A 13,400-nucleotide genomic window follows, 5' to 3' on the forward strand; every position below is an offset into this window, starting at 1 on the left:
AATGTGGTGCTACAGAAGAATGCTGAAGATTAGATGTGTAGATCATATAACTGATGAGGAGGTACTGAATAGAATTGGGGAGAAGAGAAATTTGTGGCACAACTTGACTAGAAGAAGGGATCGGTGGATAGGACATATTCTGAGGCATTAAGGGATCACCAATTTTGTATTGGGGGGCAGCACGGAGGATAAAAATCGTAGAGGAAGACCAAGAGATGAATACACTAAATAGATTCAGAAGGATGTAGGTTGCAGTACGTACTGAGAGATGAAGAAGCTTGCACAGGATAGAGTAACATGGAGAGCTGCATCAAACCAGTCTCTGGACTGAAGACCACAACAACGTAGTACGTAAAGAAATATGAATGTTTTAGTTGGACCACATTTTTCGCTTTGTGATAGATGGCGCTGTAATAGTCACAAACGTATAAGTACGTGGTATCACGTAACATTCCGCCAGTGCGGACAATATTTGCTTCGTGATACATTACCCGTGTTGAAATGGACCGCTTACCAACTGCGGAAAAGGTCGATATCGTGTTGATGTATGGCTATTGTGATCCAAATGCCCAACGGGCGTGTGCTATGTTTGCTGCTCGGTATCCTGGATGACATCATACAAGTGTCCAGACCGTTCGCCAGATACTTAAGTTATTTAAGGAAACACGAAGTGTTCAGCCACATGTGGAACGTCAACCACGACCTGCAACAAATGATGATGCCCAAGTAGGTGTTTTAGCTGCTGTGGCGGCTAATCCGCACATCAGTAGCAGACAAATTGCGCGAGAATCGGGAATCTCAAAAACGTCGGTGTTGAGAATGCTACATCAACATTGATGACACCCGTACCATATTTCTATGCACCAGGAATTGCATGGCGACGACTTTGAACGTCGTGTACATTTCTGCAACTGGTCACAAGAGAAATTACGGGACGATGACAAATTTTTTGCACCCGTTCTGTTTAGCGATGAAGCGTCATTCACCAACAGCAGTAATGTAAACCGGCATAATATGCACTATTGGGCAACGGAAAATCCACGATGGCTGCGACAAGTGGAACATCATCGACCTTGGCGGGTTAATGTATGGTGCGGCGTTATGGGAGGAAGGATAATTGGCCCCAATTTCATCGAGGGCAATCTAAATGAGGAAATGTTAGCTACAGCCCCGGACATTTGCACAAGCCCCGTCCATTTATCCTCATCCACACCTACCCCCGCCACGCCAACCAAGATCAATATGATCTTTGGTAGTCCTTGTCGCTGTCGTGTTTTTGTTCGTCGTTTTTTGTTTTACCGCGGTTGTTCATACTAGCAGTGTTGTGCTGTTAGTACTTCTTAGCAGTTTGTGTAATACTGTCAAAATGAAACATAGATGTGCACTCTCAATAAAGTTATCATACACAAGGTACCTAATCTTGACTGTTGTGACCAACTGCTGTCAAAACTGATATCTAACAGACGTTAAAGTACAATAAGATGTGTTGGAATGACACTGACGAAATTATGTACATACGTTTAATATTAGGCAGCTCTAAAGCTCTCAAACACTGAAGAAGAACTCAAAGTAATCTCGTGTCTGCTAAAAGCAAGCAGTAAGTAAAAATTCATCCATTACACAGGCAAATATTAATGAAGAATATCACTGTATAAATATCTGACTGCTTGCATTACGCATTTCTACGTTATCCCACTCTTATATTCTTTAGTCTTAATGAGGTAATCAGAAACAAACCAAGACATCGACTTTGCCTTGTTTATGCACAACATTGACTTTAGACAATCGAGATAATGGACAGCATCCTTGGCGATACTACTAATTAATATTTCCCAACAGAATTTCTTACACTACGCGAGGTGACGGAAATTTGCGCTCACTGCAGTTAACAAATATCAGATGTTTTGATATAGTGCAGATGAAAGCTCATGAAATAAAAAATACAGTGTGGACAACATTTTTATTTTTCATTCTTATTTATGATTTTTTCAACTCGCATATTCAGTGAACATATTTCTAATTTTTTTTCACAATGATACGGGAAAAACTGTATTTCGTACTAACTACTGATTTTCTCCCTTGTTATGACTGGCATATCTATGATACGAACAAGTTTGATGTTGGAACATGCGGCAGACCATGGGCGGAGCTTAGGATATGGATTGGTGTCGAGGGGGGTGATTGGGCGGGACTTGTGCACCGTCCGGTGTTGTCGCTAACGTTACATATGTAAATGGTGCAGTGTATGCTGATTTCCTATGTAACGTTCTACCGATGATACTACAAGATGTTTCACTGCATGACAGACTGGCGATGTACTTCCAACATGATGGATGTCCGGCACATAGCTCGCGTGCTGTTGAAGCGGTATTGAACAGCATATTTCATGACAGGTGGATTGGTCGTCGAAACACCATACCATGGCCCGCACGTTCACCGGATCTGACGTCCTCGGATTTCTTGTTGAAGGATATTTGCTATTGTGATCCACCGACAACACATGACAACATGCGTCACCGCATTGTCAATGCATGTGCAAACATTACGGAAGGCGAACTACTCACTGTTGAGAGGAACGTCCTTACACGTATTGCCAAATGCATTGAGGTTGCCGGACGTCATTTTGAGCATTTATTGCTTTAATGTGGTATTTACAGGTAATTACGCTGTAACAGCATCGTTCTCAGAAATGATATGTTCACAAAGGTACATGTATCACATTGGAACAGCCGAAATAAAATGTTCAAACGTACCTACGTTCTCTATTTTAATTTAAAAAACCTACCTGTTGCCAACTGTTCGTGTAAAATTGTGAGCCATATGTTTGTGACTACTACAACGCCATCTGTCACAAAGTGAAAAAATGGGTCCAACTAGAATAGTCATATTTCTTTACGTACTACACGAATATGTAATAAAAAGTGGGGGTTCCTATTTAAAAGAAAGCAGTTGGTATCCGTTTGACCTATGGCAGCGCCATCTAGCGGGCCAACCATAGCACCATCTGGTTTACCCCATCAAGCTACACGAGTTTCGTTCTTTGTAGTTTTTTCATTTGACGCTTATTTCGTGTGATATTTGGCCCAGTCACGATCAAGAGACCCCCTGTATATCTTATGATCATTGATTTTTTATGCTATTTTGTCTTAACTGATGCCCTGTAATGTGCTATTTTTTTATAATGCTATGCTGAAATTTATGCAATTGCCTGATGAATTATTATTACGTTTTTCATTAGGTTATTCAAAATTGTATTTTATGATGTTGCCATGTTTCATTTATCCGAGTCTTGTGCTCTAATTTCATATTGATGATATCTAGTTCTCTTGCTTTCATCTATGTAGATTTAAGAAATCGATTAAGCCTGTTACTCATGTCCATCACATATACTCATCCATATTGTATATTTGGTAGAACCAACATACTAAAGTCACATTGTATCCAAACTAGCCATTATGCTCATAAATAGAAGCACATGAAAGTGTGAAATGCGCCACCCACAAAGGTGAGTGGGAAACGCATTACATATAAAGCATCACATAAACAACTTACACGGAATACTAAACACCATTGACACTTCTCACACTGTTTCATGGCAGGCCTTTATACACATTACCCTATTAGTGTACTAGGTATATTAGACAGATTGCCTATAAAGATTTAGGATTAAGGAATTTTTCTCTGCATTTTGTGTTAGGTATAAGAGTATTATTAGAATATTTAATGAGGGTTCATGCCCCAAGCTGCACCAATTTTTTCTGGAATAATGATGGAATGTTGATGTTTAATGAGTGTCGATGCCCTGAGCTGCACTTCAATATTGAGGATTATATTGATATATTGATGATTCTTCTATAATGATATTGTATGATGTTTATATGTATTCTGTGTGTGTTGTGTCCCTTCCAAGAAAATGTCTTACCTTGTGACATGATGGAATGTTGATGTAAGCTATATTGCACTTAAGTGTAAACGTAGGCTTCCGCAGCCGTTGCCACAGTCTATAAAATTCTTCTGGGTTTGAGGTCGCATTGTCATCTGTAAGGTTCCGACGTTTCGGCGACTGTTGCAATTCCTCTTCCTCAGGGTGTGAGGAAGGCCTCTTGCAACAGTCACTGAAATGTCGGAATTTTATAGATGACAATGCAGCCTCAAACCCAGAAGAATTTTGTTGACTATGTTGCACTTAGTACCTCTGTCTTTATGCTTACAAGTGCTATACATACATTTTATTCTTTGCTTTGCCGATAGCAGTTCTTGACTCAAGAATGACGATTGACTGTTAATCATGTTCTTTACAGATAAAGTGCACTGCCCATATCAATCATTCCCATATCCTTCCCTGTAGATATGCGCATTGTTAGAGATAAAAGGCATTTAATAGATTGCTTTATGAAGGGATGAGGGTTCTGTACAACATGTAAATATTGTGTCTTTACTCATACATTGCCATACTTATATATATTACTACTATTTATGCACTTTGTTCTTGTAAAAGCCATGTCGAATTACATATTTTCATTATGAATAATACCTAGGCCTCTGAGTGTCATATAGTGTTATACGTAAACGATATTTTATGATAATTTCTAAGCTTTGATGTTGAGGCCACTTGGAGCCTGAATCATTTTTAACCTATTAAGATCAGCATTTATTTCATGTAAAACTAGGCCACTTTTGAGAACCAAAGATGATTTCTGTTACATTTTATAACTACTAAGATCAGCATATATGTATGTAGAAAGGCCACTGATATTTTCTATATGGTGGTTTTAGTTATTAAGATTTGCATGTATTTCAAGTACTTGGTCACCAGGAGTCATTCAGTTCTAGATTTTACTGTTAGATTTTCTTAAGTAATAACGTCTCAGTATTGCATGTAGAAGGTCACTGAGAGCCACAGTATAATACCATGAACCAGTGTTGTTGTCTGTCATGTTAGGCTAATCTAAGTTTAATTGGTAGCCTGATGCCATACTTGTTGATTTTGTCTTATTGAGATATCACTTTCAATTTTGACTAATCACTTTGATGTAAAGCATTGTTGCGTCATTGGGTATGTAATTTCATTAGGATACTGAACTTTTACTGATTAGATAGATTACTCGGTGTTAACAGGTAGAAATGTCATGTTCCACTACCTTGGTTTTGCTACCTTTTCATACCTTCCATTATACGGTCTCCTACCTCTGTCATGGCATTGGAGCAATTAATTATTGGCATTCATACTTCAACGTAAGTGACTATACATTTGTCTTTTGTATCTCAGAAGAGTCTCCACTATGAAGAGCAGTGACGATTATGGTCATCACATTACTGATATTATGATAATCGGCAACAATGGTTGTTGGTAATTTGTTGCCGAGTACCTATTGTATCTCTGCACATGACTGAAGAAATTAATATGAAGTTCAGATCTCTTGGTACACTGATTGCAATGCACATTGGTCACTGCTCATTCGTTGAACCTGCAAAAAGCAAAAGAAATGGACTTCATGGTGCAGTCACTTCAAAATTTTCACAGGCTTCAGCCATGACTTTTCCTTCAGGTTTAACGATGTTATACAGTTAAATTTTTTTGTGCAATCAAGACATGTTATTTTATAATGGTTCTTGCATCTACACTGTAATGGTTCAGTACCACTCAAGATTTCTACTTATCAGTAATGAGATAAATTTATCACAGATTTGTTGTACAAAGTACTTCCAAATATGTGGCAAATCTGTTAAACCCCGATGAAGGGTTTTCAAAGGAGTCTACTAGGGCACACTTGTATGTGGTACCTGAATACTATAATAATATTAACGTAAACTAAAACGAAACTTGTATACTATAAACAATGTATGTCTCTGATAGGTTTTATAAAGCGGATCGCTGACTGTGGACCATCGCAGAGCCAAAGATACTGATACTCGTCTGAGATTGTACTGTTAGAGTAAGAAAGCACTTGGTGCCAAGCGGTAGGTAGCTGACTGTGAACGAAAGACGATAAAGGAGGCAGTTTTTGTGGTGTGCTCTGTGAAGCCACCAAGTGTTAGATTAATACAGGAATTACGAGAACATGGAAGCATAAGTCTTTTCAAAAGCAAGGTAAAGATGATAAGCAATTATGATGTTCAATTTGCCATCGCATTAGTACAGATGAGTTGGCTGATAATCTGTAATTGTTAAGTTACCCCAGAATGTACATAAACTAATTGACAAAAAGGTTAGTTAGATATTTCACTTTTGTAATGTTTCTAAGATTTGTTAACAGAGCTATATGTAATTTGATGATTTGCATTTGTGCTGGTTTAGTGAGGTTAGGTATTACTTGCAGTATAAATCTCAGTGTTTCTGGATAAATTAGTAAATATGCTATATTATTCTAATCAATGTAACTTCAATTGTAGATGTTTTGAAAACACGAACTTAACTGGCAATGTAATTTTGCTAAAGAAATTAAGTGTTAGCAATTAACCACAACAGTACCGCCTCACTGTCCAGGTCATATGTTTTTCAAAGAAGTTGGATTTTCTTAATTGTTTTCATTTATCAGCTAAAAGAATTTCATATGCATGTCAAAGTCATTGCACACTGCTGAGACGGTAGCTAGCATTATATTTTTTTTATGAAAGACCATAACATCGCGTTTCACCATTGTTGCTTTAGAGGTAAGACAATACAAATTTCTGTTGCACTCGCCATACTCAGTGTATTCTATGAACCGCAGAATAATTTTACTAAGTGTCCAAAAGTTTTCTTTTTAAAGAGCGTTACAACGTAAATATGTAAATGACAGCTCACTCTGAATTTACCTACATTACAATTTATATCAGTTGAAAGGTATCTTCTAGTGTTACCTTTGCTATGTGTTAAGTTCCTTACAAGAAGTTGCTGGTTAATTTTTGGTTAATTGTGGCTTTCGAATGTTTCATATAGTCCATCATCGTCTGTTAGGTGGCGCCTTTCTGAGCCGGTTCCTTCATCTCTGATTATGTTTGCAGATTACCTTAACTCACACATAAGCCGCAACTTATTTGGCTCGTTCTTCTGTTCGACATACCACCCCATCATGCACTAAACGATCAGTACTACTGAAACCATTCAGATGTCACACATAGGTTACTATTACATTCAAGAGCAGAATAATAATAAGAATGATTCTTTGATTTCTAATGATTTCTAACAACTAGATTCTAAAATTCTCCTATTCCAGCACTCATGTATAACAAAATTGGCGTTATACATAATGCTTATGCTTGTATGTTATGAACTGAAACCATCATTTATATTATCACGTTCTCAGTTTTATAAAACATATGAAAAAATGCATCTAGGATACCTACTGTCGAGCAAAAACAAGGGAATAGCAGTGTTGTTGGTAACATACTCACCATTTCACCTAACAATATTTATTTTCTTGACTATTATACTGACACCAAACGTAAGCGAAAACTCGTTGTAGCACCTAAGTGACTCAGGATTGAAGGTTTCACTTGAGGTTTTTACCCTGGCTTTCTGTTTGAGACATGTCCAAGTGGGGAAGCAGTTTTTAAGATTCCAGGGAGTGGAGATATCCATCACTGAGGACACAACTGGGCGTAAAGACTGTAGTACAGGTATAAGCACATAACACCAAATAGAATTGTCTCTAACTGAACTGTTAACAACAATAACAAACATATATTAAAAAACGTAAAACTTATTAAGACAATAAATGTTTGACATGCTTTTTTCCGTCAACAAAGTGATTTAATACCAGGGTCATTCAATAATTAAAGATACAAGTTGATATTGAGAGAAAAGCGTTTATTTTTACCACTTTTTGTTTCTACTTTTCAAAATAGTGCCCTTGAATTTTTATGCACTTGTTCCAATGGGCTACAAGCTATTTTTATTCCGGCTGCAAAAAACTGTTTATCTTGATGTTTTAACCAATTTATACTACCTTTTCACGTCTTCATTGTCGTGGAACCTCTTCCCACATGATGCCTCCTTCAGTGCACCAAACAAATGGAAATCACTAGGACTATAAGAGGGTGAGAGTATTTCCCAGCCCAATTTGTCAATGGTCACGTGTTAGTTTAGCAATATGAGGACGTGCGCTGTCTTGGTGGAGAATCACACTTCGCCTCTGAGATCCACGACATCCCTGTCTCATTGCTGGCTTCACCTAGTTTAAGCAAATCTGAATAGTAGTGGCTATTCACGTACGCTGCTCTTCGAGATAATCACGAATACCTGGACCTTCAGTATCCCAGAACACCGTCAGCACGTCTTTTTCTGCAGATTCTTGGGTTTTGAATATTTTCTTGACTGGTGAGTTGGTGTGCTACCACTCAGTGCTTTGTCTTTTTGATTCTAGCTCATGATGGTGAACCCAAGTTTCATCACAAGTTAAAAGTGCTCACCTTCTCCTTCATAACCTTCCTTTACCTCGGTGCACAATCTCAACCTTGCGTCAACTTCTTTGGGACCCATTTTGCACATGTTTTGCGATACTTCAGCTTCTTACAGATAATGTTATGAACTGTACCCGTAGTAACGTGTACCTTATCAATTATCATTTCCACAGTCACACGACGGTCAGCACGAATAATGTCATCAATTCGACTTACAAGTAAGGGACTTGAAACTGCAGCTGGTCGGCCAGAACGGTGTCACGGCTCTACCCACTTGTAAAAATTTGCGCCATTCATACAATCTTCACTATAAACTTTAGACATTCTAGAGTATATATTCACTGGTTTCTCACCTTCACCAAGTGAAAAATGAATAATAGAATGTTGTTCAACTAACGTGGGCGTTTCAGGTGGACTCGCCATCTTGTAATTTTGAGATTATAAAAAAAGCAAAGTTGACACATCAGCTGATAAGGGCTTATCCCAGTGATGCCAGCTTAAAACCATGAAAGTACTAAACTTGGCCCACTAACAGTTTTTTCTCCACACCAATCTGTCTCTTTAATTATTGAATGACTCTCGTATGAATCCTTAAACAATATAAAAGCAAACATTTTTTCAGTGTGTATGCAGATACTTTATTCACTGTACATTCTATATGAACGAAGACAAATTTGATTATGTCTATGTGGAAAACATTGTTTATATGCACATAAGCGACAATCCCAGATTGTTTCCGCATGTAATCAGTTGCTTAATGCCTTTCGAAAAATGAATGTTAGCAAAAGAATTTTGCAATTAAAAGGTACTGCTCCCGTTGAGGGATCAAATAGCATATCATGGTGAATTAAGAGATGTTTTGCTCCCAGTGCATAATGTGCTTGCTGCCATCAGTCTTCCATTTGCTACCGATTTTCTTACAAGGAAATGAAATATTGAGACCCTATATCATTCATGATACAAGTTAAGTGTGCATAAAACTTGACTAAGGGATTGCCATCATTATTATTCAAAACTTACATCGCGATTTCTGGACTATAATCGAAGATACAAATAAATGTTAACACCGGTTTATTGTGAGACTTAACCGTATACTACAGCGTCATTTTAGTTATTTTCGTATTGGAAGGTTAACTATTTTTCATTTCAGGATAAATATCTTTGTGGGATGGTTCGCATTGGCAGCTAATGGTGCTGGAATATCAATAGCCTATTGTCGATGACGAGTTTAAGCGCATTTTTCCTACTGACTGTTTAGAAATTCCATCCGCGCAAACCATTATTTCCACACTCAAGCGTACATTGCACCAGGCTCCGCTATATACCAGCCACTAAAAAAAAATGGCTCTGAGCACTATGCGACTTAACTTCTGAGGTCATCAGTCGCCTACAATTTAGAACTAATGAAACCTAACTAGCCTAAGGACATCACACACATCCATGCCCGAGGCAGGATTCGAACCTGCGACCGTAGCGGTCGCGCGGTTCCAGAATGAAGCGCCTAGAACCACTCGGCCACATCGGCCGGTTGATGACGTTCACCGGGCATTCGCCATACCCACATCTGCCATCGAATCGCCACATTGTGTACCGTGATTCGTCACTCCACACAACTTTTTCCACTGTTCAATCGTCCAATGTTTACACTACTTACACCAATCGTGTAAATTGGCATTTACTGGCGTGAAGTGTGTCTTACGAGCAGCCACCCGACCATGAAATCCAAGTGTCATAGTTCTTGCAGTGGATAGATGTCTGCCTACTACACATTACGATCCTCTTCAACTGTCGGCAGTCTCTGTTAGTCAACAGACGAGGTCGGCCTGTGGAAGATGTCTGCCTATGACACATTACGATCCTCTTCAATTGTCGGCGGTCTGTGTTAGTCAACAGAAGAGGTCAGCCTGTACACATTTTTCAGTACCTGTCCCTTCCCGTTTCCACTTCACTATCACATCGTAAACTGTGGATCTAGGAATGTTTAGGACTGTGGAAATCTCGCATGCAGACGCATAATACCAGTGACACCCAGTCTCCTGACCATGTTCGAAGTACGGGAGCTCCGAGGAGCAACCCATTCTGCTCTCCCACGATGTCTGATGACTACCGAGGTCGCTGATATGGAGTACCTGGCAATGGGTGGCAGCAAAATGCACTTAATATGAAAAAGTATGTTTTGCTGGCCGTGTCCTGATACTTTAGATCACATACTTTATACTGAGCTCTGCATGTTTATTACGGCGAGTGTGGGCTACTCACTAATTAACCGCCATTCCTGTCCATTCTAGGATACCCTACCGTCGGATAGGGTGACTACTGGTGTGTTGTTTATTGTTAAAGATATTCATCAAAAATGGCTCTGAGCACTATGGGACTTAACATCTGAGGTCATCAATTCCCTTGACTTAGAACTACTTAAACCTAACTAACCTAAGGACATCACACACATCCATGCCAGAGGCAGGATTCGAACCTGCGACCGTAACAGCAGCGCGGTTCCTGACTGAAGCGCCTAGTACCACTCGGTCAGGATATTCATCTTAAAAAAGAAAACTGTGTATCGGAATTTAGGCTACAGTCGTAGAGGTGTCGGCAACGGACGAATCGACCGATGAGTTACACTAGTCTGAGGCGACAAATCTTTTGAAACTTGTATCGCGTCTGCTGTTTGAGTCAAATCGGCTTTACTAGTCAACATTTCCAACATAGGACGGCGCTCACAATTCATATGTTTGCCTTCTTAATACTATTCTGCCGGCGTTCCTTATCGGCGGCAGATAGATTACAAAACAATTGTTTCTGCAAAGCCAGACTTAAGCTAATAAGTGCACGATACAAAATTAAATAGTGAAGTCCAGGTTGGAATATCAACAATGTTATGATAAGGACAGACTGCTACTCACTATAAAGATGGCACATGGACTTACAGACAGGCACAACGAGAAGATTACGCTATACTTATTTATGGCGTTAGTGTCGTAATAAATGCTTCAGTTTTCATATTAAAGGAAAGAAACCTATATTTTCCTCCAGTGCCTTACTCAAAACTGCAATAAAACATCGTTTTAAATCTGGTTGGTAAATACGTCACCCAAGTAAATAATTTATTACTATTGTCTACGTGAAATCTTACTATTAATCGATCACATACAGTTGTTTTACGTTAAGCAATTATAGTATAATAAAATTATAGTAACACCAGCCAACGAATTATGTTCGTTACTTTATAGACTTTACATTATTTCGTGCGAAATTTTGTAGACAATATATGCAAAGGACGATGGAAAAGTTTGCGTTTGAGGCCGTTGCTGCAGCGTATATGCAACGAAACGCGTCCCTTATAACCAAATGCGTCCCAACTGGACCAACGTGCCATGATTCTTTTCATGGCTGCCGAAGGACACACACCGGCATACATCGAACGGGGAAGCACGTCAGTTAGAAACCACCGTTGTGGAATGGTGCGCCACAGTCCTGCTGGTCGCGATTAAACTCAAGATGCTGGTCGATCTGGAAGCCCAGACTCATTCGGACACGGACAACTTGGAGACACTCGAGCACACGCCCTATAGTATTGGTCTCTCCACATGCGACTATCTCGCCTTCGGTCCCTTTAAAAAAAGGCTTGAAGGCTAAAATTTTCACTCTGCAGCGGAGTGTGCGCTGATATGAAACTTCCTGGAGGATTAAAACTGTGTGTTGGACCGAGACTCGTACTCGGGAACTTTGCCTTTCGCGGGGAAGTGCTCTGCCATCTGAGCTACCCAAGCACGTCACGAAACTGCTCCTCACAGCTTCAATTCATCTCCTACCTTCCAAACTTCACAGAAGCTCTTCTGCGAATGGGCTTTTCCACAGCAGGACTTATACCATGTGGGTATCTTCAACCTGGTGCTCACAGCGACTTCGCCTCCCTATTCTTCACTGTATGGCCTTCGAATGGAAACTTTTTGATCGCCATTTAAAAAAACTGTCGAATTACAGATGACAATGATATCTACCTGCGATTGTGAGTAAACGTGTTATCACCACACATCACAAATAGGGAATATAACGGTATTTTATTTATTATGATGTATTTCTATAATAAATTTGTTTGTTAGAACTAATTAGAAAGAAAAAATTTTTATCTAAAAATATAAATTTCATTTATATAAATTCGTCCGCGTCACGTTAGAAATTGGTTCCACTGTGACCGGAGCCTTTTACATGAAGCAGGTCGAGATCAAAGCCTACTGCACTGACATGCAGTTATAGTTGCTATGGCAAGACAAGGATTTACAGGGGAAATGACTGGTCCACCAGAAAACTGTGGTGTAACATAAGTACACCGGGAAAGAAAGGTTACTTCCAGGTGATATTACGCTAATATCGTATGTAAAGCAGCGCATGAAGGCAGCATGCTCAATAATCGCATTCCCGAACAACTGTGTTGCACTGAGTTCACAGCGCGCAAATGGTCTGTGTGTGTGTGTGTGTGTGTGTGTGTGTGTGTGTGGGTCTGTGGGTGGATGGGTGGGGGCGGGAGGAGGAGAGGGAATTAGAGGGAATGATGTTGGAGTACTTAACGCTAACATGAAGACGTGTCACATTAATTTTAACAACTGGAAGACCTCGGCTCTCAATCTTTCTTCCTGGAAAATCACTAGTCCTTCGAGGGGTACTTGTACTTGATGGAAACAGCCGACAAGCAGCGAAGTGGAAGGATGGACTCTGTTCCCCTCTCCCACCAACTGCCACAGTGGCCCTTCGGACTCAGACATGACTGGAAGACAAACCCACGCGACTACTTTTATTATGTTGATGTTGGGTGATCGTGACCATGTAACGCTAACTCTAGCCTTCATGGTGTCAGTTCGGCGAGAAAGAGTGTCTCCAAGTTTCTTCATGTGCCCCATATATAGCTGAAGCCACTCATTGACGGTCTCACTCTGTAGAGTAACCAAATTGCGTTGATATTAAATCTTCCGTTCCACTGGATGTTCCGAATAATCTCAGACATTTTATATGGAATT

This window comes from Schistocerca cancellata, chromosome 6, assembly GCF_023864275.1.
Source record: "Schistocerca cancellata isolate TAMUIC-IGC-003103 chromosome 6, iqSchCanc2.1, whole genome shotgun sequence".
NCBI classification, from domain to species: Eukaryota; Metazoa; Arthropoda; class Insecta; order Orthoptera; family Acrididae; genus Schistocerca; species Schistocerca cancellata.